Genomic DNA, 27,390 nt, shown 5'->3' on the forward strand with positions numbered 1-27,390 from the left:
TAGACCTACATCATTCCCAATGAGTAGTATATCGTCTATGTATAACACTAAGAAGACTACTGAAGCATTGATGATCTTCTTGTAGACACAAGGTTCATCAACGTTTTGGTCAAAGCTATATGACTTGATCGCAGTATCAAACCATATGTTCCAAGATCTAGACGCTTATTTCAGCCCATAAATGACTTGATCAATTCAGCTTCCAAACCTTTTGCTCTTGACCTTGGGCTATGAATCCCTCGGGTTGCACCATGTAAATGGTCTCCTCAAGATTTCCATTCAGAAAGGCCGTCTTGACGTCCATTTACCAGATCTCATAATTATAAAAATCTATAATGGACAGAAAATGCAGATCGACTTTAACATGGCAATAGGCGAGAAAGTCTCCTCATAGTCTACTCCCTCTACCTGGCCACAAGTCGAGCCTTGAAGGTCTGTACCTTCCCATTAGCACCCCATTTGCACTTGTAGGTCCATTTACAACCTATAGGTCTTACCTCATCATGTCGATCTATAAGATCCCATACTGAGTTAAAGTACATCGACTCTATCTCAAGATCCATGGCCTTGACCCATTCATTCTGATCAACAACCTCCATTGCCTTCTGATAAGACAACGGATCCTCAATGTCACCATCTGCTACCATAGCAAGGATTTCCGTGAAACCCAGATTGCAAACAGGTGGGTTCATAACCCTCCCACTACATCGAGGTTCCCTGCACTCTTGAGGTGGAACCGACCTACTACATGAACTCCCATCAACAACTCTTGTTGATGTAGCAGGCTCTTCAACAACTCTTGTTGAAGTTTCAGTAGTTTCATTGGAAAGCTCACGTAACACGACTTTACTTCGTGAGCTGTGCTTCTTTATATGATCCTCCTCTAGGAAAGTAGTGTTCGTTGAAATGAACACTCTATTTTCCATCGGATCATAAAAATAACCCCCTTGTGTACCTTTGGGGTAGCCTACAAAGAAGCATAACCTCAACCGTGGTTCCAACTTCTTGGGATTAGCCTCAAGCACATGTGCAGGGCAACCCCAAACAAGCTTTACGCCCATTCCACAACTCCAGAGGTGTTCTCGCAACACTCTTGGAGGGAACACTTTGAGTAAATATACAGCAGTCTCCACTACGAAACCCTAAAACGAGTCCGATAAGGAAACCTAACTCATCATCGAACGAACAGAGTCCAACAAGGTCCTATTTCTCTTCTCTACTACACAATTTTGCTAAGGTGTACCCGACACTGAGAGTTAGGAAATGATTCCATGTTCTATCAAATAGACCCAAAATACCGAGTCCAAAAACTCTCCACCTAGATCCGATCGAATTGTTTTAATCTGTCTATCCAATACTTTTTCAACTTCAGCCTTTAACTCTTTGAACTTTTCAAAGGATTCAGACTTCTGTTGCATAAGATAAACATACCCGTACCTGGAGTAATCATCAGTAAAACTGATAAAATACTCATATCCATCTCGGGCTCGCACATTAATAGGACCACAAAGGTCAGAATGTACTAGGCTCCTTGGCACTATAACCTTTTCTAGTAAAAGGTCGTTTAGTCATCTTACCTTCAAGGCAAGACTCGCACACTGGTAAAGAATTTTCTTCTAACTCACTTAGAAGTCCATTCTTCACCAATCTCTCAATCCTATTGAGATTGACGTTCCCTAAACGAAGATGCCAAAAGAATGGCATTTTCTTTTGGAGAAATATGTCGACGTTTTGTTTGGGTTACGACAGTTTTAAATAATTTTGTGTAATGGAGAGAATTAATGGCTAACGGCCTTAGCACATATAAATTATATTCCATATTTGTTGTACAAATAATAAAACCATCTTTATGAATAAACGCTTTATCCACATTGAAAGAAATAGTGTATTTACATTACAATAAACAGTTTACAGAAATGAAGTTCTCCTTAAGTTCAAGAACAATATATACATCATTCAAAACTAGAAACCTATTCTATAAAACTAACTGGAGCCCTCCCACTACCACAGCTGAGACGACGTGCCCGATACCTACTCGCATCATCATCTCACTAGCCTTCAACTGTCGCTAGGATCTAATCCCCTGAAAATAAGAACAAACGTGGTTAGTCTCGCCCGAATCAATTATCCAAGCAGAATCATCATTATCCACTAAACAAGTTTCAAGTACAAATAAATCATATTTAACTTTATCTGCCTTGGCCTTAGCCTTGGTGGCCTTCCTCTCTTTCAGCCAGCGAGGAAAATTCCTCTTCCAATGTCCATCCTGATTGCAGTGGAAACACTTTCCCTTTTTAACCGGTGGACACCTCCTTAGGGTGACAGACGGTGGGTTAGCAGGTGCCTTCTCTTTTCCTTTACCACCCTTCTTCTTCTTCCCCTTTGCAGAGTTAGGAGTAGAAGGTGCAGACTTAGTCCCTAAGGTCGAACCTCTATGGAACGTCCTAGAGAATGAAGCAACATTTGCCTCACCCTTCTTCCTCTCCTTACTTTTCAATAAAGATTGGTAGGTCTGCAACTCGTTGAGGAGAGTTGTAAGGTTATATTTCACTTTATTAAGAATCACATTGCTAACAAAGTGCAGGAAGCTCTACGAAAATGAATGCAGAATTATGCTAACCTGGCTACCCTCATCGATTGTAGACCCATTCAACTCTTGCCACATTGATTGGACCATCATATTAAGCACATGTTCACGAATAGAGGTGTCTTCTTCCATTTTGGAGTTGAATATATATTTAAGAGCATCATGCATAAGCTGTACAAATGGTTGTCCAAACATCCCCCGCAGGGACACCATGATCTCATGTGTTGAGACCATAGGCTCAAGTTTCTTGGCCAAAACTTCAAAAAAACTTGTCAAGTTGTAGGCTCGGGCCTTCTCACTCACCCGTGTCTATCGCTCGTATGCCTCCCGAACATTTTGAGCGACATTTGGAGCTGGAATATGAGAAAAAACCTCTGTAAGAGTGAAATGAGATCCTCAATGATTAGGATCGTCGTGATCATGTGTTTTCATGTCGAAAAATTATCGCCAGTTAATTTTTCGGCGCCAAGCAAAGCTAACGTGGTTGTTCCCATTTTGAAAAAGTTGTTGCTGAAAATATGAACATAACATTATTAGATTTTGCTAAACCACATTCAACCAATTAGTTTTGCAAAACAGTTTCAAGTACCCTAAGTTAAAGACTTCTATTTTCCAATGATGCCCCACGAGGCAGGACATACGTCACCGTGGGGTGCCAATCCCGCCGTAATGAGCCCACCGTAGGGAAGAAGAATATTAGGACAAGATACTAAGTTACCTCATCCTCTTACAGGAGATCAAATAAAGAAACGCGCAAAACTGCCATCCTTTAGGGGGACACTCCCAGGGTGCCTCGAGGTGATACGCAGTAACTTTATTCAATCCAACGAGGCAGATCGAGGGATATGTTATCGCACTTCCCACTCCCACTTACTATGGACACTCTCTCCATCCACCTTGATATTGACCTACCCAAACACCATCCATTAGGGGGACACACCTGATAACTTGTAGAAATAAAAGTTATTTATGCTGCCTTATTCAGATATTGATGCCGAAAGAGAGAAAATATGTGTTGATTGTATGAAAATTTGCTCAAAAATACAATAAATATAAATTATCGCAATTACACCCACTAACATCATTAAGATGGTAGAAGAAGATATTTCTACTCTGTTTTGCAAGAAACCAAGTCATCGCCTGCGATCAAGGCTCAATGAGAGACTGAATAATGCATCTTTGTCACATTGCTCTCATAAAACCACAATGAAGAGACGACTAACGCAATGACGATGCAATGCGATAGTCGATCTCGAGTTGAATTTCAACTACATGCGGTAATAAAATCAACACCGCATACGAGCAATCGATCGAAAGATGAAAATGAGCAACACAAAGGCGAAGGATTGCGACACGTGTACAACTAACCGTTGTGCAGATTTGAAGGTCTAATTACATAACAAAAGGAATATTTATTCCTCCATCTTCCGAATTTCCATAACAAGAAGTGGGGTCCACCAGCCAAGAGTCAAAGCTTTTCACCTATAAATACCCCCATAGAATTCAGTGAAAAATATACTTGATATGGGAATAATTTATACGAGGGCTAATTGTTGCTGGATTATTGAGAGAGAGGCTGAGCTGAGTACTGATCAAAAGAAATCCCGGAAGAAAAGAGATAAGGCAGAGAGATGAGTCTCCGTGCGATTCTGCCAGATCCCAGCTTATTTCTGTTCCTCCGTTTATCGTTTTCTTCATAAAGTTTTCTTAATACCTTGGTGATTAATATGAATTAAACAAGTACTTAATTTGTGTTAAAGAAATAAAAACGTTTAGCTAAGGCATGCTAGACGACATCTTCACCTATGAGAGCAGAAGTAAAGATGTCATTCTGATCTGTCGAGAGAAGGTTAGAAGAATGCGTTAACTAAAGTAAGAAGTACTACCAGAGATGGAAGCAACCTTGCGTTCATTACGTTTGTCCCTGTTTCACCACAGAGATGTGGGAACGCGACCGATCACCGAGAGGTATACGCCAAGGGAAACGTGGAACCGTATTTATGCCTTTAATGCAATTAAGGAACTTACGATGTTTGTAATAATTATCTTCTCTTTCTATTTCACACATAAGACTTGCCACCGCATAACACGATCTTTGTATATTCTTCACAGTCAGCCTTGACCTCAGTATCTTGTATCATGAAACCTGTATCTTGTATCATCTTAGATTAGATTTACTTTATCACAATTTATTTTATTATCGCAACTTTACTGCTTTACTTTACTTTATTGCATGTTTATATTCTTGTACATAACAACTTTTTATAATTGAGAAACCCCTGGTCGCATGTAACACAAATATAACGCAATAACCTCAAACAGTCCCTGTGTTCGACCTTGGATCATACCGAGAAACTTGTGGTGGAATTATATTTGGTTCCAACGCAAGGAAACTTGTGACAAGGCATAGTATTCTACTAGATTCTCATAAATAATGCATATCTAGAAGTAGTATCATATATCATCGCATAAAATCTGTGTCAACAAGTTTATGGCATGAACTTGCATTATATGCATTCATGTGTTGTGTGACATAAGATCAATTTTTGCATTACAAGTTTATGGAACCGTTGCTGGGGAATTGGTTACGAGGACATGGACTTTTCTCATACATCATATATCGCTATGCATATGCCTAGGATAGAAACATTCATCAAATCTGCGTTACAAGTTTATGGCGCCATTACCGGGGATTGGTAAACGGTTTAATGCTTGAGTTTGTTTGTGGTATTTGCAGGACAGATCTCATTGTACTGGTTGTTCAACGCGGAGAGTAGCTTGACGGTTTATGGGTACTGGTGTTGAACCAGAATTCGAAGATAGCCCTGAGATCGAGCGTACCTTTCGCGCACGGGCACGTCAGAATCGAATAAGGCGAAAGAAACAGCGAGTATGACAAATAATAATTACAATGCGGTTCCCGTAGTAAATCAAGAGGTTGTTAGGCCAGCGCAGGATCCTGTGTACCTAGCTGCTGATCGCAACATCCCCATGAGGAATTATGCGGCACCCAACCTGTATGATTTTTCGCCTGGGATTTCGAGGCCTATTGTTGAGGAGAATGCAAGGTTCGAAATAAAGTCGGTCATGCTGAATGATCCATAATGCAGTGTAATTTGAGGATCTGCAAGGTGAAGACCCGCATGCCCACTTGACCAGCTTTGTCGAAATGTGCGGTAACTTCTCATTACCTGGCGTAACCCTGGAGTGTATTAGACTGTATTTTTTCCCTTACACCTTGAGGGATGAAGCCAAGAAGTGGGCTCACTCACTAGAGCCGAATGAGATCACATCATGGGATCAACTGGTGGAGCGATTCATGAAGAAATTCTTCCCATCGGCCGTCAACGCAAGGCAACGAAAGGATGTACTAAATTTCAAGAAAATGGAGAATGAGACCCTGAGCATCGCCTGGGTGCAATTTAGAAGATTGGTGAAAAACTGCCCGTATATCGGGATCCCCGATTGCATGTTGAAGGAGACCTTTTATAACGGCCTGAATAGATCGATGCAGACTGTTGCTGACGCCTCCACGACAGGCGGTTTTATGGACAAAACGTATACTGAGGCTAAAGTCATCCTTGACCGCATATCGCGGAACATGGATGATTGGATTGATGATGGCTATGGAGGCCGAGGCCCCAAAAGAAGGAAGAATGAAACGGTCATTGTACTTGCGGAGACAATGACCACGTTGGCCGCTCAGATGGCTGCGGTGACCTCCATCCTTCAATCGATGGAAATCAATTAAGAAGCCATCCCTTAACAATCAGTGCAACCCGCTGCATCGACTCAAGTGGCCGCAATAAGTTGTGTTAATTGTGGAGGGGCTCACGTAGCGAAAATGTGCCCATCAAACATCTAGCAAGTATGTGCCATCCAGAACAACTCCTTCAGCAACACCTATAATACTAGCTAGAGAAGCCATCCTATCTTCGGTTGGGGAGGTAATCCTAACCAAGGGGGGCCAATCAACCATTAGAGTGGCAGTCGAGGAAATCCTCCTTTTCACCATAACTCAAACCAGGGGCAACCAAGGCAATCACATAAGCAGCAACCCTCATCATCAAACACCTCTGGAAGCTCATTGGAGGGCAGCTTAAACAATATGGACAAAAATGACACAGTAATACAAGCACAGGCATCTTTAATTGGAGATCCAAGTGGGCAAGCTGGCATCTGAGCTGAGAAGTAGAGCACCAGGAACGTTGCCCAGCAACTCAGAAGCCCCGGGATCTAATGGAAAGGAGCAATGTCCCTAGGACATTGGGCAGGTAAGCCAGACCGCCTGCAGAGATGTGAATTACGCTCATTCGAAGAAACACATCTTTCGGTCCATATCTCACAACTATGTTTAATGCTTTCTTTAATTTTTGTCTTATTGAATTCTTGAATTTTGCCTTTACTTCTGCCTTTAATTCGTTTCATGAATTTATGAATTGATTCTTCATTTATTTCCTTTGCATTTATTTTTGTTCCGTCTTTACTTCTTTGAACTTTTCTGTAATTAATGTGTTAGTCTTTAAATGGTGAATGAATGAGAAATAAAGGGAAATTTACTACCGCAAGTCATAGCAACTTGCGTTGATGAAAAAAATAACAATAATAACAATAATTATAAAATCATATAATTAACAACAACTATGCAAGGCGATAATGGACGCATCTTAAATAAATGAGATGTGCTTTGCGTTCACCCAACTCAAATGTGTTGAAACTGAAGGGGTGTATTGCGTGCTATATGTCCTTTGCCTGTCCTTAGCTAAATGCACTATGTTGAGGTATCCTCTAGAAATGTGTTAGTTAAGGGGTGTGTTACGGGGGTGTATGCGTTGTTGCTCGTCCTCTGCAAAGATGCATTTGCGTTGGTGAACACAGTGCATTAATCTTTATATTGCGTCCATTCAAATAAAATATTAAAGAAAATTCTTTTGCATTTGAGAAGTTCAATCGTTTCGTATCCCAAAGACATGATGGTTTTGTAGATGAAAGGACGTTTTTCTAAAATTTCATAAATGAGGGAAGTTCAAACGATGGGCATTTTGAGCTTCTCGAGGCCTGTCGCCGCAAAAATCACGTTGGGCCCACTGCAGCCCAACCTATAAATAGGAACCCTTCCCCATCTGGGAGATTTTTACCTCATTTCTACTCTGAAAAAACCCTAGCGCCAGCATACGAAGCCTTCTTCTTCCCAAAACCCTAGCGAATTTTTCAGTCTTCCCTAGCTTACCAAGCTTCCCAACACTCTGCTTTACCTTCAACCTCTTCCTTTGACAAAATCACCATGCGAGAGGTAGCATTCTTTGCTGCCAGTCGCAGGCTTTCTGCCCAACCCCATATCGTCCCAAGAATCGCCAGTAGAACCCGGAGAAACCCACTATCCGTCTGGCCTCCCCGGTTCAAGAGGGGACACAGCACTGAAAATACCCTAGTTCCAACTTCTACCGTCTCAACTGAGAGTGAGAAGAAGAGGCGTGATGACAAGGAAGTGTTTGGCAACATTCTGAGTCATTTGGAGAAAGGAGAAGGATTACCCGAGGTAGGGGTTGTAAACCAACCACTGTCCACAGGGGAGGTGGCGGCGGTCGTGGCTGAAGAGGTGGCGATGGCTGAAGAAATGGTAGTGGCAGAGGCAGTGGTGATTGAAGAAGAGACAAGAAGAGGCACTTTGACCTTTAAGACTCTTGAGGTGACTGCCAACGCAGAAACCTATGGCAGAACCTCCAAAGTTGCGGTGGAGGAGGTTGTAGTGGCTGAAGTTGCGATGGATGAGGTTGCAGTGGAGACGCAACCGGAGGTAGTTGAAGAGGAAAAGAAGAAGAAGAAAAGCAAAGGGAGAAAGGCTGGAGAAGCTGAGTCATCTCATCATCGCAAGGAGAAAAAGAATAAAGAGAAGAAGAATGATGATGAAGATGAGGTAGCAAAGAAGGAAAGGAAGAAGAAAGAGAAAGAAGAAAGAAGAATGCGTCGGCATGAAGAAAGGCGCCTAAAAAAGGAAGAAGAAAAAAAGCAGAGCGCTCGAGCCCTGAAAAAAATGGAGAATCAACCTCTGTGAGGGAGAATAGGGGGGAAATGGCCCAATTGATGGAACTGACGCAACCTGAAACAATGCAAATGGTTACAATGGAGGAAGCCAAAGAAGGAGAAGATACTCCCCTGAGCGGCGTCGCAGGGAGAATGCGCCGCAAGGGTCTACTGTTGACCCTCAAAGATTAATCATCGCATTAGAAGAAAAACAAAGAAGAAGAAAAGAATACAAGGAGAAGCAGGAGAAAATGGAGCGTGCAAAGCTCATCATGGCAGAAGGAAATCACAAAAGAAGACTGCAAGATGAGGAAATGCGTAGTAATAATGAACTCGCAAGGCTTGAAGCAATAAGGCAGAGCGAAGAGGAACAACGTCTGTTGTTGGCCTCCGAGTAGTTTGTAGAAGAGTTCGAGAGAGAAGAAAGAGAGGAAGAAGAGGAAGAGAAAAAGAAGGAGGAAGAAGAGGAGAGATGATTAGAAGAAGAGAAGAAGAAGAAGCGCGAAGCTAATAGGAAGCGCTTAAAGAAGAAGAAGGGCAAGGAACTTACCGAGCGAGAGAAGAAGGAACAATGCAAGGAACGGGAAAGAAAACAAAGGCAACAAACCCGCCTTGTGTTGGCCAAAGGAAAGGACAAAGCGGTCACAAAAAGCAGCAAGCCTGCATTGGCAAAGGCACGTCCATCCAGAAAGAAAGAAAATGACAACTTGTTGATGGAGATGGGCTTTTACCCTGTGTCAATGCCACTACCTGATCTCATCACGAGTGTGATCGTGGAGCATAGCTGGGACACATTTTTTGCCCAGCCATTGTTGTTTCAAAGGTAGTGCGTGACTTTTACCATGGACGGCTACATGGCACAAGGAATGTGGTGACCATAAAAGGGCAAGTGGTGTCTTTCAGTGCAAAGGACATCAATGAACTATACCAAATGAAGGATAACTCGGATGCACCGGGTAACAAAATCATTGATGATCCCACGGAACAGTTGGAAGATGTGCTGCGAGTATTAACACAACCGGGCACGAAGTGGTCGGGTTCTTTAAAAGGCGTCAAGACTCTTGCATCCAAGACTCTGCTTCTAGAGGCAAGGCTTTGGGTTTATCTGGTTAAGAAGCAGCTGATCCCAACTTCCCATGACAAGACTATTTCAAAGGATTGAGTTATGGCTGCATACTGCATTTCACGCGGCATTCCAATCGATGTGAGTCGGTTGATCACAAGTCAAATTCGAGGCTTTGTGGGGCACATTAGAGGACAATACTTCTTTCCATGGACTATCTCAAGTCTGTGCCTGTCAGTGGGGGTAGGCATTGAGGAGGAACCCATGCAAGAAGTCCATGGCCTCATCAATATAAAAATCCTGAGGCTATTCCTCAAAGACTCCTCAAATTACCCAGAGTTAACTTTAAAGAGGCCTCCAATCGATCTTAATGTGCCGCAAGAACCCAGGCCAAAGAGACAGCGCAGAGATGATAAGGGAAAAGGGAAAATCCAAGAAGAAACAATGCAAGATCCAGAACTATTGGACCTTTTACCCTTAGTAATCCGCCCTCCAAGCCCTTCGAGCCCACCCGCACAACCTTCTTCTCCACTCTATGAGAACTTCACCAACCTTCTCCTCACTCCAAATTCTCCAACCCATACCCACTAGTCTACTCACCTGCAGCATCATCACCACATCATTCCATTCCACTGCTGCATATTGATGACCCACACGTTTTGGGTGAAGGCACCTCTGCCCAACACCAAAACGGTGCTAGCGAGACATCACAGGCGCAACCTTCCATCCCTTCCTTGGCTGCTGAGTTAGCTGAAATGCGGTCTCTTTTTTCCCAACAACAGCAACTCTTTGCTCAAGAGCAAGACTTCTTCAACCAAAGATTTGAGGTGGTAATGGAGCAAATTGATGATATACAGCGCAGTGCTGCCACATCAAGGGAGGCTTGATCAATATTCAGAGCAATATTTTTAAAGTCATCGCCATCAAAGATAGATTGCAGAGCGTAACCATGAATACCTCAATTTTCTCACAGCATATCTTTATGGTCCTATGGTGCCTCCGCATCTTAGGCAGCAACTGAATTTTGAAGAAGCTCCCTAAGTACCCCCTCAAAACCCTCCTCCAGATCCTTCTGCTTCTCAACAGAGATCTTTACATTTTTGCGGCCATTCATTATTTTGTTATTCAATTCATTATTTTTTTTTTTCTAAGTTAACAAAATACTTTGATTCTTTGTGTAGGCAACAATTTTGTATTGCGTCAATTTTTAATTCTTTGTATACTTTAATAATATTCAATACAAATGAGTACATATTCACTCCTTTTTGTCTGTGCCTTTTTCTTTATCATCCTTTGTCAATATTTGCAATGTTCTGAATCTTTTACTTTTGTGTTATTCATTGCGCTGCCATTATGTAATATATGTTTATACCTAGAAACATTTCTCATACTTTGTAAATTCTGACTAACAGTTAGTTAATTGTTAGCTTAGCAATATTTTACCTTTTATCTTTCGAAGTACTGCTCAAACCTTCTTTTTGAAATTTTATTCTAAGTGTTTGTCTAGTCTATCCAAACAACGCAATGAAAATCTTGTTCATCTTTAAATTTGGGGGTGGGGAAGGTCTAAGCAGATGAGATCAATAATATGCAGTATTTAAGAATATGCGTTCATTTTTTTCATAAAAAAAAATTTAAAAAAAAGTTCCATACAAAGCTCCAATGTCAGAGCAAGGGAAAACCTCAAAAGCATTCCTAACCTGATAAGAGTTAAGTTGTGAAAGAAGCCTACTCATAGTTGGATGTTCGCATGACACTCATGGGAGCAAGCCAAAACGAAGGTGAGTTCCTAAGAACAATGTAATATGAAAAAAAAATAAGAAAAATAAGAAAAATAAATGCAAGAGACAACTCCTCTGATTATCATGAGTTAAGTTGACATTGGCACACAATTATAGTTGGATGTTTGCATGACACCCATGGGAATAAACCAAAACGAAGAGTGTAACCATGGCCAACAGTCTCTAAATAAATGATGCAAAGTTTGACCACCACATATAGATACATCGAGTTGTTTGACAAAGAAGAGATAAATATTCTTTTTTTAAAAAAACTAGAAAAGCATTTTTGCGCAGAAATTTGTTATGTAGAAGAATAAAGTAGGGCTTTGTTAAGAATTAGCAAGGATAGGAAGAAATTGTGTTGACAAGAAATGTGCTTAAGTGTAACATTTGGAGCAACCAATCGACGCAAAAATATAGGATAGGAATTAAGCTTTATTACATTAGTAAAAGATATACTTGAGGACAAGCATATATCTAAATTTGGGGGTGTGATAACTTGTAGAAATACAAGTTATTTATTCTGCCTTACTCAGATATTGCGGCCGAAAGAGAGAAAATATGCATTGATTGTATAAAAATTAGCTCAGAAATACAATAAATATAAATTATCGCAATTACACCCACTAACTTCATTAAGATGGTAGAAGAAGATATTTCTACTCTGTTTTGCAGGAAACCAAGTCACTGCTTGCGATCAAGGCTCAACAAGAGACTGAACAACGCATATCTGTCACATTGTGCCCGTCAAACCACAATGAAGAGACGATTAACGCAATGATGGTGCAATGCGACAGTCGATCCCGAGCTGAATTTCAACCGCATGCGGTAATAAAATCAACACCGCATGCAAGCAACCGATCGAAAGATAAAAATGAGCAACACAAAGGCGAAGAATTATGACACGTGTACAACTAACCGTTGTGCAGATTTGACGGTCTAATTGCATAACAGAAGAAATATTTATTCCTCCATCTTCGGAATTTCCATAACAAGAAGTGGGGTCCACCAGCCAAGAGTCAAAGCTTTTCACCTATAAATACCCCCATAGAATTCAGTGAAAAATATACTTGATACGGGAATAATTGATACGAGGGCTAATTGCTACTGGATTATTGAGAGAGAGGCTGAGCTGAGTACTGATCAGAAGAAATCCAGGAAGAAAAGAGACAAGGCCGAGAGGTGAGTCTTAGTGTGATTCTACCAAATTCCCGTCGTGAAGCTCTATGCTTCGATCTTTGCTACCGGTTGAGCAAGCCTGAGAGGGAAGCTCATCCTTCTACATGATCCATCCACATTGGCAAGCAAATCTCCATCCAAATCAGCCCCAAGATGTTGGCGTTGATTTATATTTTCTTTTAACTCTATTCATCACTGTATTTCATCTTCTTAATCTCTTCATTCACAAATCATGTATCAGACGCTGAATAGAAATATTGAATGTCTCGATCGTTTTCATATCCCCTTCTCTGTCTATTTCCATTCCTCCATTTATCGAATTCTTCATAAAGTTTTCTTAATACCTTAGTGATTAATATGAATTCAACAAGTAACTTAATATGTGTTAAAGAAATAAAAATGTTTAGCTAAGGTATGCTAGACGGCATCTTCACCTGTGAGAGAAGAAGTGAAGATGCCATTTTGATCTGTCGAGAGAAGGTTAGAAGAATACGTTAACATAAGCAAGAAGTACTTCCATAGATGGAAGCAACCTTTCGTTCATTACGTTTGTCCCTGTTTCACCACAGAGATGTGAGAACACGGTCGATCACCAAGAGGTGTACACCAAGGAAAAAGCGGAACTGTATTTATGCCTTTAACGCAATTAAGGAACTTACGATGTTTGTAATAATTAACTTTTCTCTTTCTGTTTCACACATAAGACTTTCTACCGCATAACACGATCTTTGTATATTCTTCATAGTCAGCCTTGACCTCAGTATCTTGTATCATGAAACATGTATCTTATATCATCTTAGATTAGATTTACTTTATTGCAATTTACTTTAATGCAATTTATTTTATTATCGCAACTTTACCACTTTACTTTACTTTATCGCATGTTTATATTCTTGTACACAACAACATTTTATAAATTGAAAAACCCCTGGTCGCATGTATCAATAACATAACGCAATAACCTCAAACAATCCTTGTGTTCGACCTCGGATCACACCAAGAAACTTGCGGTGGAATTATACTTGGTTCCAACGCAAGGAAACTGTGTCGGGGAACATAGTATACTACTAGATTCTCATAAATAACGCATATCTAGAAGTAGTATCACATATCATCGCATAAAATCTGTGTCAACAAGTTTAGGGCATGAACTGGCATTATATGCATCCATGTGTTGTGTGACATAAGATCAATTTTTGCATTACAAGTTTATGGCACCGTTGTCGGGGAACTGGTTCCAGGGACATGGACTTGTCTCATACATCATATATTGCTATGTGTATGCCTAGGATAGAAACATTCATCAAATCTGCATCACAATGCCAACAGTGCCTCGAGGCCGAGGGTAGATCCCACGGTGTAGAATTTTTAGGAGAAACATGAAAAGTTTAAGTGAAGCATCTTATGCCCCAAGCACCTCCCACTGAATGTTCTACCTAGGGATTCATTAACCTAGACAATCTGACTACTGATTTTAGTCTAAGTCATCTTTTTAATTCTCGCTCATAAACAATGTTTGTCTATGAAATATGAACAAGTTCACGTAGTCATATTTAAACACTTTAATGGACTATCCTTAACTTGCATGCATGCGTCAAATCTATCTAATTCATCTTTCCAGGTAAGTTCCCAAGTAGGGGTGTTACGTTTCCGTCAACTTAAATACCCTAGCCTAGACAAAACCCGCCTTAGACAAAAGGTCCCTTATAGATAGATTTGCTACACTTTAACCTTTTATTAGTCAATTTAATTCTATTAAACTGAGTAAAAGATTAAAGCTTTAGGGTTGCTAATCATATTAGAACCGTGATCTTAGGTCTCTGTGATCCAAGTTTTAAACATTTTAAAACAAGATTTAAACCTAAGTGAGCATACATGTCTTTCTTATTTCTTTTAATTCTAATTTCTTTTTAATTTTTAAAAAGAAACAACTAAAAAACCATTGCGCACAACAAGGTGTTTATAACATTTATAAAGTAACCTATATGTCATGCTTCATGCAATATCCGATCATTACTATACATAACTTTTATATATACGCGTAATAACCAAGCAAAACATGCTTACCATTCACCCTTATACTATAACAATTATAATATAAAGATGATGCATGTCAATGCTTCTTATGCATGCATAAATATAATTCTTATATTATATAATGCATGAGCATGCACTTACATAATTAAATCATGCTTCTCTAAATTATAACATTTACAATAAATAGATGATACCAATGCATAACCTAAGATGGGATTTACTATATGTATATACCATATGACATATAAAACCATACATCGCATGTATTAAACTAAGGATTAATGGACCGGGATGAGCCTTTACAAAAAACAGGAATGAAATAACCCTATCTATTACATTTTTCATCGAGCAAACTGATTCACAGGCTAACCAGGTCTTGAACCGCCAAGAGGACTCCATCGTATAGTAAACGCTGAAGGTAGAAGATCCCCCAGCACGCACTAGACGATAGGCGCAAAAGCTAAACAATTGCTTAGACAACAACGAGGTTATGAAGCCTGATCGTCTAGGCGATCGCTTAACGCAGCGAAAGGTAAATCATTTATCGTGCATTGCTAAGCGATCATTTAGTCAATTACTAAGCGATGAAGCTTGCTGAGCTAAACGATCGTCTAGTGTGCGTGCACGTTAAATGATACGTGAGCATCCCATCATCTACACAACTCGATATTTAATGATCACTTACCCCATCGTCTACACGACCCGATCAACCCTTGATCATCTCCTTCCACGAAGAACTGCAACTCTTGCTCCAAGCTTCGTCACAAATGACTCAAGACTCAAACTGACTTTGAATTACAAACTCGATAGCGATTATGAATGCCCAAAGATGCAGGGGCCTTTACAATCAACCAAAAATGTAAAAGAATTAAATCAAACTGAGGCTAACATCCATTCATCCGCACATCCACAGCAATTTAACGATTAAACAAAGTAGATATGCACCCACCAAGAACGTATATGTAATTCGTTGCAACAATGAAATTAGAATATCCTAACCTGGCTCTGATACCAATTGAAGGAACTCTTAATGAAGAGCATCTATGACCGCGTTTAGATCTTTCCGATTTCATTGTGACCGAAATATAACACATACATTCTAACAGACGTTACGTAAATTAACACTAATTAACGGCATGCTTCGAACAATAAAATACAAGGGAAAGAGTTCTCATACCAGTTGAAGACTCTCTTCAAACGTCGAACTCAAAGCAGCGGAAGAACCTCTCCTCGAACTCTATCGCCCAGCAAAACAGTCAGCTACGATAGAATGATCGTCTACACAAACAGAAGCAACACGAACAGTCACGAATAAGAAAGCAGCAGGGATGACACCACCAGTTGGAGCCCTTGGTATTCTTAGAGTGAGAATCCAAAGTCTGGTCTTTGGTGAATTTGGTAGAGATCGGAGAAAAGACAGATCGTGTAAACGATAAGCAAGTGGGAGAGAAAGACCTATCGTATAGCAGGGATGCTCATCGTTTAGATGAAGCTACACAATCGTGTAGGTTTTACTAAGCGATCGTTTAATAAAAGGTAAACAATCGTTTAGAAAATGTGGCACACTATGCGATCGTTTAGGGATAGGTGTGCGATCGTATAGGCACTAGTGTGCGATCGTTTAAACGATGAGCTACTATCGTATAGGCTCTCAAGCTAGGCGATCGTTACGTTTTCACACCGATTGCGAAATTTCAAACTTTTTGCCAAATGAAACAAATTTTAATTTTATTCATCAGTTACCATAACTGAATGCGGCTGCTCCTACTAACGCAAATTGAGGAGAATAATACGGCCAATTAACTTATAATTAACCAATTTAATAATAAATGAATATAATTATATAATATTCTTACCCTATAGTTTGATATCATATATCTACAATAATTATTTCTCCTCCATTTGATATAAATCATATTTTATATCTAATTTCCTCTAAAATGATGTATCTTATACATTTAGCCAATTATATCATATATAATTAACTTGTTCAATTATATCATATATAATCGAACTCCCTCTTGTCATTTGAACATTTCAAACTAACTCAAACACTGATTCTCGACTTTATCCAAGCTACCCAAGGGACCTAATGGACCTGTGGCTCGAAGCTTTAACGGTACGAGAATAGCTGACTAAACTCTTTAGCCACGAGATCCAATATCCGTTAACTGTCAGACATTTCACTAAAGACCAACAGCTGAACTCTTCTTACCACAAATATATTTCTATGTCCATCAGATATAACTAATCATCAGTACGATGACCCTTCACAGATGCTCGTAAGTACAGCTTGGCCAATTTACGGTTTTTCCCCTGTATTACATCTCACTCCTTATGTATCATTGATTCCTCTAATGAATAATACAACATAGTCCAACTATGTGTGAACATCTCTCAGGCCAAGAGAAGGTGTGTGGCGCCACATCGTTCAAGCCCTAGAATCAGCTCTTAAGGGAGTTATCTATCTACTTACCTTTGTCTCGGGGAAGGAGTGAATTCCATCTTGTGTAGCTGAGTTCCCAGCTCCCAAATCAGACGAATCCCCAAAATAGTAGGTTTGAATCGGCGACCTGGCCACTCGCACTCATACAAATCAAAGGACCGCCCTAAATGGTAAGAGTTCCCAACTCACTAAGGATTGATACAATAAAATACAATAGGTCAGCAATGGAGTATCCATATACCTATTACAATAAAATAGAGTATCCATATACAATAGGTCAGCAATCAAAGAATCCAAAAAGCAAGATCATTGTAAATAAATACAATAAAATAGAGTATCCATATACATATTACACATCTTCCACTTTCCCTAGATTATATATTATACACGTCTCGTAGATCTAGACTCTCTAGATTACCCTCAAACACTTTAGCCGAGAGAGAGCCTTTGTAAATAGGTCAGCAATGGTTACTACCCCACTGTTTTTCACAGTATAAGGTGACGAGCAGGTCCATATTTAGAACCACGTCCAAATCACTTAGGAACTTCCTGAGCCAAACTGCTTTCTTGCTACTTCACAAGCAGTTACATACTTAACTTCCATAGTGCAATTTGTAATACATCCTTGCTTGATACTATGCCACGTTACAACTCCCTGTTCAAAGTAAACACTGGTCCTAACATAGATTTCCTAGAATCCTTATCAGTTTGGAAATCAAAGTCGGTGTATCCTATAATGATCAAATCCTTTGCTCCATATACCAGCTTATAGTCCCTCGTTCTCCTAAGATACTTAAGGATGTTCTTACCTGTAGTTCAATGGTCTAACCCTAGATTGGACTAGTACTTGCTGACTATTAATGTCAGTAAGGTACCCTACATCATTCCCAATGAGTAGGATATCGTCTGCATAAAGTACTAGAAAAGCTACCTTATCATTTATGACTTTCTTGTAGATACAAAGTTCATCAACATTTGATCAAAACTAAAAGATTTGACCGTTGTATCAAATCTAATGTTACAAGATCTAGATGCCTGTTTCAACCCATAAATGGACCAATTCAGCTTGCAAACTTTTTACTCTTGACCTCGGGCTGAGACATAAAGATATTCCCTTCAAAATTGTCATTCAGAAAAGTAGTCTCGACATCTATTTGCCATATTCATGGCCATAATATGTGGCTATGGACAAGAGAATACTTATAGACTTAAGCATAGAAACAGGGAAAAAAGTTTCATGAGCGTGCATATACTACAATATTTATACTATATGATGCATGAGTATGCTATAAAAATAAAATCATGCAACTATATATTATAACATTTATAATATAAATGATGCATGAATTATGCATAACCTATGGTCAGATTTTTACTATATGGCATAGACTATGACATATAATAATAAATAAGAATCATACATCAAATGGCACAATTAAAAATAATAATTATTGACTAGGATTGAAAACCTAAATAATTAATTAAATTAATATAACACTAACGACTACATTAAATTAATATAACAATTATATTAATTTAGTTAATTAAAACAGCTAACTATTACAAATTAATATCCAAATCGGTTCGAAACAAGTGAACTAGGTCTCGAACCGCACGAACTGGATTGCCCAGCACCAGAATCGGCCACGAATTGGTCGAACTAACCGAACCAGATGCAAATCAAGTGAGCTACAAACCGAACCGGGCATGATCCATAAAAAATTTCCATCTTAGAGAGTTGCAACAATACGAAAATTTTCGTCCGCCCACCTATTCGCAACGCTACAACGCTACAGTACAGTAAACACTTTACAATTGCAAAATCCTTCAATTCTCCTCCGATTTTGGCCTTGTTTTCTCCAGAAATTCACCAAAACGATAAAAAATGACTCAAGACTAATGAATACAAACTCGACTACAAAAAATATGCCCAAAGCATTGGGCCATTACAAACCAATTTGTAAACTTAAAGTGATAATCTAAAATCTCTATCCCGAAAACATCCAATAATCGAAAGCATTCACCAAACATTCATCATATGAATAGAATTTTAATAGAATGCAAAATCCCATTAATTCTGTAAAATTAATTTTGGAAAAATAAAATTTGGGACTAAAAAGCTGGCTCTAATACCAATTGTAGAAAACTGTGAAGGCCCTAAGCGGAATCGTGGAGATCGTCCCAATTTTATTTTTACATAATACAATAAGATTGTGCATAACACAGAATTTGAGGCATGCAATTCTAAGAAAGGAAAAGGAAGAATAAGGTTTAGGAACCCTTACCTTTGACGAACCTTTCTTCACATATTCTCTTCTCCAAAATGTCACAAACAAAAAGAATCAAATGGCCACCATCACAAAAAAAAACCTCCTATATTCTCTATTGGGATGAGAATTAATAAGGAGTTTTGTGGGCTCTTAGAATTTTTGGAGAGGGAGAGATTGAGGGGAAAAGAGAGAGTGAGAATCTGTGTGAAATTTTCCCGAGAGATTTTTCAGCAGCGCTTCATCTCAAAAACTTAATGTTTCATGTAAAAGAACAAAAAATCATTCTGGAAAGAAAACCAATCACTCACCACGATTATTCAGGGAGAATTAAGAGGAGGGGGTGGAGGAGGAGTTAGAAATAACTCCCTCCTCCATTTTAAATTAAAAATAAATTAATTAAAAATAACTTTAATTTATTTAAAAAATATAATTATACATTAACTAACTTAACATATAATATATACTTACTATATATTATATCCAATATAACATATAACATATAGTTAATATTATATCAAATACAACATAACCTATAATTTTTAATTCTCTCTTCAATGCATGATATTTAATTAAATCTCATTTATACTAAACTTAATTATATGAATCCAATTCACATAATTAATATTTGAATCATATTCAAATATTTATTTCCTCTCAAATAATATATCAAATACATTATGTAATTATATCATATATAGATTAAATTAATTATATCATATAATTAATTTCCCTAATTAATTTGAACAATTCAAATTAATCCAAAATTGATTCTCATTAGATTCTTGTTGAGCTATAAAGAAGACCTCGTGGACCTGTAGATTGAAACTGCAATGGTATTTGAATAATTAATTAAACTCGTTTAATTAAATTACTCAACATCCATTAACTGTCGGGCACTCCATTAAAGACCAACAGTTTCATTCTTCCCACTACAAATATATTTCTATGTCCATTGGATATAACCAGACAGCAGCGCGATGACTCTTCACAAATTGCTCATAAGTACAACTAGGCCAAAATTACTGTTTTGCCCATGTAGTTACATCTAACTTCTTAAGTACCACTGATCCCTCTAATGAATAACAAGTTATAGTCCAACTATGACCAAACCCCTCTCTGACCAGGAAAAGGTGTGGTGCCACATTGTTCAAGCCTTGGAATCAGCCCTTAAGAGAACAATTTATCTACTTACCCCGATATTGGAGAAGGAATGAATTTTATCATGTGTGGTTGTGTTCCCAACTCCCCAATCAGACAAATCCTCAAAATAGTAGACTTATTGAGTCGGTGATCTAGACACTCTCACTCATACAAATCAAAGGACCGCCTTCATAAGCAGGAGGAGTTCATAACTCACTCAGGATTCAAGATGTCACTTATGGTCATCCTAGTGAAATGTAAGTCTCAATTATGAACAGCATTATATAATGAGACTAGTCATTTTGTGCTCTGATCTTATACAAACTCCTTTGTATAGAATACCCCGCTCACATGTCTCCACATGAATGATCAGGATCAGACCCTTTATAGCACTTTACAACAATTGCAACATCTACAAAGCGATTCGTATTTGTAGTGTCACTAGAACAAGGTATTTAGCCTTATCTATCTACTACAGACCAATTAGGTTATCAATTAAAGATGATCCACATATATGTCTCTACATACATGTTTAAGCTATAGATAATAACCTTGGATGTTAGTTTATTGGTTTGTGGGTTTAGTGCTACTAAATGTCAAATAAAACATCTCATATTTTATGAAATAAATAAAATGTTTGTACAATATAATTAAAAACTACAGAACCCTACGAGATTTAGGGCATCAACCCCAACACTCTCCACCCAGATCAAATTGAAGTGTTTTAATTGTTTAACCTAATAGGTTTTGAACTTCAGCCTTATACTCTTTGAACTTTTTAAAGGCTTCAAACTTATGTTCCATTAAGTATAAGTAACCATACCTTGAATAATAATCTATGAAAGAGATGAAGTATTTGTACCCTCCTCTAGCCTTTATATTCATTGGACCACAAAGATCCGAATGTATGAGCTTTAAGGGTTCTTTGGCTCTATAACCTTTTCCACTAAAAGGTCTATTAGTCATTTTACCTTCGAGACAAGATTCACATGGAGGTAATGAATCATCTTCTAACTTGCTTAAAAGTCCATTCTTTACCAATCTCCCAATCGTATCGAGATTTATGTGGCATAATCTCAACTGCCAAAGATACTATCATTGTTACATGGAGAAATTATTCGCCTTTTTGTTTAAGTATTAGCAGTTTTAAACATCTCATGATTTAAAAGTGCTTTTGATTCAGTTAGACTTAATACATATAAATTGTTTTCTAGTTTAGCTGAACAATTAGTCACACCATTTTTCATAATGAATGATTCATTTGAATTAAAAGAAATAGAGTGTGATTGTTCAATTAAACAGGAAATAAAAACAAGGTTTCTCCTCATTTTGGGAACAATGTACAGGTTTTCTAAGAACAGAAATCTACTTTCAAAAAAGTACTTGGCAGCTCCCACTGAACGAGCTAAAATGGCCTCTTCTGTTTCAACCTTGAGCGTCATTTCAACCTCTTCAAGCTGCTATTAGGAACTAATTCCCTGTAAAAAAGAATAAACGTGATTAGTGGCTTCTGAATCAAATATCCTGAAATCATGGTCATTTTCCACTAAACAGGTTTCCAGGACTAGTAAATCATATTTACCTTTCTTCTCTTTTTTCTTCTCAGCAGTGTACTTGGGGCAATTGCATTTCCAATGACCATCCACATTACAGTATAAGCATTTTTCCTTATAAACCTTAGCTTTGCCCTAGGCTTTTCAATAACAGAAGCCTTCCCCTTCCCTTCTTTCTTTCTTTTTTTTTTTTTTTTTGTTTAATCTTTTTAGAACCAGAGGTTGAAGGAACAGACTTAGTTCCAGAAGATGAAACGTTATGGAACTTTTGAAATTGGCAAAATTTTTCTCTTCTTCTACTAGTCTCTTATCTTTTATAAGTGACTCAAAAGTTTGTAACTTGTTTAGAAGGGTAGTCAGATTATACTGTATTTTGTTCATAACTGCATTGCTGTGGAATTGAAGAAAACTCTTTGGAAGAGATTCTAAAATAAAGGGCACCTGACTCTGCTTGTCAATGACCACATTGTTCATTTCGGTGACATTAAACTTGACCATCAGATCGCGAACATGTTCTCTCACTGATTGGATTTTTTTCATATGCACATTATAAATGTACTTGAGGGCCTTATGCCGGATCTGAATGGACAGTTGTTTAAACATCTCTTAGAGGGGTCCACGATCTAAGTGCAGACATCATGGTCTCATGCTTCTTGGTAAGAACGTCAAACAAACTTTTCAAGATGTAGACTCGAGCCATATCATTGACCTTTATCCAACAATCATAAACATCCTTCAACGCTTCGGATGCATTTCGAGTGGGGACTGGTCCATCAAGACAAATCGCAGATCATCAATAACCAAAATCGTAGTCATATTAGATTTCCATGTTGCGTAGTTTTTACTAGTTAAGTTTTCATTTTTAATCAAATATATGATTGTGGAAGACATGCTAAAATATATAACTATCAATTGACCATTTCAATTATATTTGTCATAACCCATTACTTAATAATCCAATCAATTTAGTAAAAACATATATAATCATGGAACCCTAATTAAACTATTAATTTTTATTTTTGCAACGATACTTCAAAGGTTTAGAGCAACAGCCACCTAAGGGTGATCAGATACTCTTCCCCTGAATTGAGACAATCTTAACCAATCAGTAATATCAAAATAAATCTTATTCCTATAATTTTTAGCTAACGAAGGGAAAACAACTGTTGTAAATTAATCTAAGAAACTTTATCTATTGTTGGAGTTTGCGTTATTCCAACCCCTATGATAAGGCCCTCCGGAGAGATGTTCGCTCTAAGACAACACACAGGCGGACCATAGAAATCTCACGGTGCAACCTAGTAGAGGAGACCATAGGATAGTTGGCACGTGTCCCTCTCCCACTTATTATAATCACTTTCCTTATTCACCTTGTTATTGACCCATGCAAACACTTTCCGAAGGAAGGCCGCACCCAGGGCGATGATGTGTTGTGAATGTGATGTAATAATGCTATGAAATTGCGGTGATTTGTTATGCATTGCATATACAAGTTTTCCTAATAAGATCCAAGTATAAATCTCACTAGGTTTCCTGGTAAGTCCAGGGTCGAACACAGAGACTACTGAGTTACTATGTGACAGTAAATTTAATTCCTTTGCGGTGGCAAGAACAAATAAGTTGGATGGTATTTTGTTTGAGTATATTTCCTATGCGATGGTTTCCAGTAAAGAGTTGATGAAATCGAGAATTACAATGAGTATGTGATAAACGGGTTGATAAGGGATTTAGCTAACACTTCCTAAGATTGCGTTCAAGTTATGCGATCATGCTACTCACATACAACAGCATGTCATCTCCCAATGCAAATGTCATAATTCCTATTTCTAGGACGCATGTGATGTATACGATAATGTCGATAGGACTTATGTCTAAGCCTCTGTTCTTGTCTATGTGATGATGAATGATGCACACATACACAAGGTGACCACATACTATCATATCCTATCTCTAGGATGCATGTGATGTGTTAATAGCAACAGAACTTATTTCAATGTTTCTATCTCTTGCTTATGCGGTTCTAATCTGACTCTCCCAAGCCTAGTTTCTATCTTTAGACCACTCTCCTGAGCATCTCTAAAGGGTGACTGACGCATACATAAGACAAGATGATCGCATAAAGTGAAGATCTTAGGTCATGCTAGCTAAGTACTTCTCAAACCATTCAGAAATTTAACTACTTATGTGAAGTAAGGAGAGATTGAACACAAGTTGAAATGAGATTTCCATTGTCTATAGATCAAATGCAGAATATAGAATAACAATAGAATGTAGAGATAAGAAGCCCAGTAGCAATGTCTTGCTTCCCGTGGCCTTTTACAATGTCTTTTCACTCCAACTCTACTTAGATGAATATCCTTGCTTCCGCAAGTGTTGGCCCTCTCTCCTTTTGTAGTGCTTCCCGATAGTCTTTCGAGCTCTTCAAGAATGATCTCTCGACGTCTTCTTCTCTTCACTCGTCTCCATCTTCTAAGTACTATGAACAGGCTAACAGCTAACTATCTTGTATATGATCTCTATTCTATCTATGGCAAACTTCTTTAACGATGGTGGTCTTCGGTATTTATAGAGCTCAAGGTGCAGAAGCTTTTCTCTCTAATGATTACAAGGATGGGCGGTCATTAAATCTCTTACTCTGATGCGCCGATTATCGGTCACTAAAAGTTGAGTGTACTTTCTACAGTGTGTCGTTAATGGCTTGTCAACTAAATTCGGATTCGACCGTCGTCAGCTTTCCGTCCCATCATGATTTATTATGCTTTCACCTTAATGCGTCGTCTTTATGTGGCCACCTTCTTGAACGACTTTTCGTGAACGCATACGATCACATGACTTTGCAATCGCAATCTTTCATTGCACGCGGACGCCTAATCCCTTGGATTGCAATTTAACTTGCGCCAACGTATTTTTCCTGCACAAAATAAGTAAATTAGCTACTTTTATGTGATGGGCGCATGCGATCGCAATTTTCTCAGTTTAACACTTTTGGAAATGATTTTGTATATTTTTACCATCATATTCCCTCATTGTTTTACTTATTTGCGTTGTAATAACGTGCATTTCTACACGTTATCAGGCGACATAAAGCTTAGCATGAATATAACGGTTTGAACTTTTAGGGACGTGAGAGCTTCCTTAGACAAAGGTTTCTTATGTGCAATTATCTTATAAATTTAATCTTTTAATTAAATTCATTTTATTCTTATTAAAACAAATTAACATATTCCTAATCTCATTAGAAAAAACATAGCTTGATTAATTTAAACTATTTAAAATTAATTTGGGCCTATGTTTGCATAACTCTTGGTTATAGATTTTAAACTATCTCATTGAAACTATAACTTTTTATATTTTAATGCTTTATTAAAACCTATAAAATTGCATCTAATGACATCGATTAAATAAAAATTATATTTATCTAAGTAATGTCATGCTCAATACAAATTCCATTTATATTTGTTAAATATAACACTTATATAAATCATTCATGAAAAACAAACATTCATATACATCCTTCCACTATTTATAACAATTTTAATATATAGTATGATGTATGGACATGTTTAGGTTAATCATACATCACTAACATAACACTTATATCATGATGCATGAGCATGCTAATTTAATCATACATAATTATGGTGCATATACATGTTTATCCTAAGGTGGGTATTTTTTAATCTATATGACATACAATATGTAATATGAATTCAAAGATTAATTTAAACATCCATCTGATGCATAATTAAATTAACTTAAACAACAAAAATTGGACTTATTTTGACACCCTAATGCAAAATTAATGATTAAATTAATATAACTATTAAATTAGTTTAATTAATGAATATTAATTAAATAATACAAAGAGAATTAGGTCAAAACAGCTTCAGCCGAACCGTCCTCGTGTGCGTCGTTAGCACTCTGTCAAAACTTGGAGCATTGCAACTTTGAGGGCAACGTTGCAACGCTACGACTGCTTTGTATTGCGTCTATCTTCCAGTGTTGCAACGCTACATAGCAGCGTCGCGACGCTGAATGGTAGAATGTTGTTGTTCTCATTGTTTTTGGCTCCGAACTTGCCACAAATACTTCCTTTCTTCTCGATCTCTTCAACAACCGTTGCTCTTTCGATCGACTCGGACTTATAGACTCAAAGCAAGAATTAAATTGTCCAACAAATACAATAGGCCCTTACAATTAATCAAATTAAAAGTAATCTAGTACCAAAATTGAAAACTTACAATCTTGCAAAGAGACATTCAAACATTTCAAATGCAATATTAAACCCACCTCTAAACTAATTTTCTTTCAAACGTTACGAAGAACAAAGATGCAAGAAATTGTCTCTGATACCAATTGAAGGGATCGAATCCCATAGTGGAAGCATTTATGTGAGAACGCCTTGCATCCCGCAATTTCATTTTTTACATAAAAAATTCATTATACTAAAACAAAATATAAACATGTAGATTAGCATGCTTTAGGAAAAAAGATTAGAACCATTCTTACATTTGTAGATTGACAAGTTGCACGAATAATCCTCTTTAAGTTCCAACGATTTCTTGAACAATCTCGAACACTACCACGAGAGTAACCTCATTATTCTCTAGGATTCCAATAGAGGGATAGGTATCCAACTATTGGGAGAGGGATAGGAGAAAAGAGTTTTGGAGAGTAGAGAGGATCCTTTTTGTGGCTTAGGAAAAATTTTGCACAATAACACTTGTGTGTTGTGTATTGTCAGTGTATGTATCTCTTAAAGGGGCCATATGGAGATCTTTATATAGAGAAGGGTCAAACTCTTTTCCTAATCTTTTTCCTATTTTCCTTTTCCTTAATTCATTAATTATGTAATACTTATTAATTAATTAGTCCAATTAATTAAATAACACTTATTTAATTAATTTAGCATAATTAAATAATACTTATTTGATTTAATTTGCACATTTATTAAATAACTATTGATACATTAAATCCAATTCAATGTATATATATTTAATTATCATAAACATCGTATGCATATGTGCACCTCTCTATTAATTAATTATTTGTGAATCTAATTCATTTGAATTAATTAATTGAATTTTATTCAAATATTACTTTCTAATTTAATTTGAATTATAGATCATATTCATAATCAATTTTATATTAATCACATTAATATATGGTTTCCTCAAATTAATTTGAACAATTCAAATCATTCCTCTTATATATCCTCTACTGAGCTAACAAGGGGATCTAAGGGACCTATAGATTAGAAGCACCAATGATATGAGATTAATTGGCTATGAAATCAATATTTGTTAATTG

The 27,390-nt window shown here is 37.7% G+C and overlaps 1 pseudogene; it reads right to left on the reverse strand.

Annotated features, from left to right (window-relative positions):
• LOC150036019 (uncharacterized) overlaps positions 1-27,390 on the reverse strand; it is a 43,915-nt pseudogene that overhangs the window by 15,143 nt on the left and 1,382 nt on the right.

Source organism: Benincasa hispida, chromosome 5 (genome assembly GCF_027475165.1).
Source record: "Benincasa hispida cultivar pf3 chromosome 5, pf3_genome.v1.1, whole genome shotgun sequence".
NCBI classification, from domain to species: domain Eukaryota; kingdom Viridiplantae; phylum Streptophyta; class Magnoliopsida; order Cucurbitales; family Cucurbitaceae; genus Benincasa; species Benincasa hispida.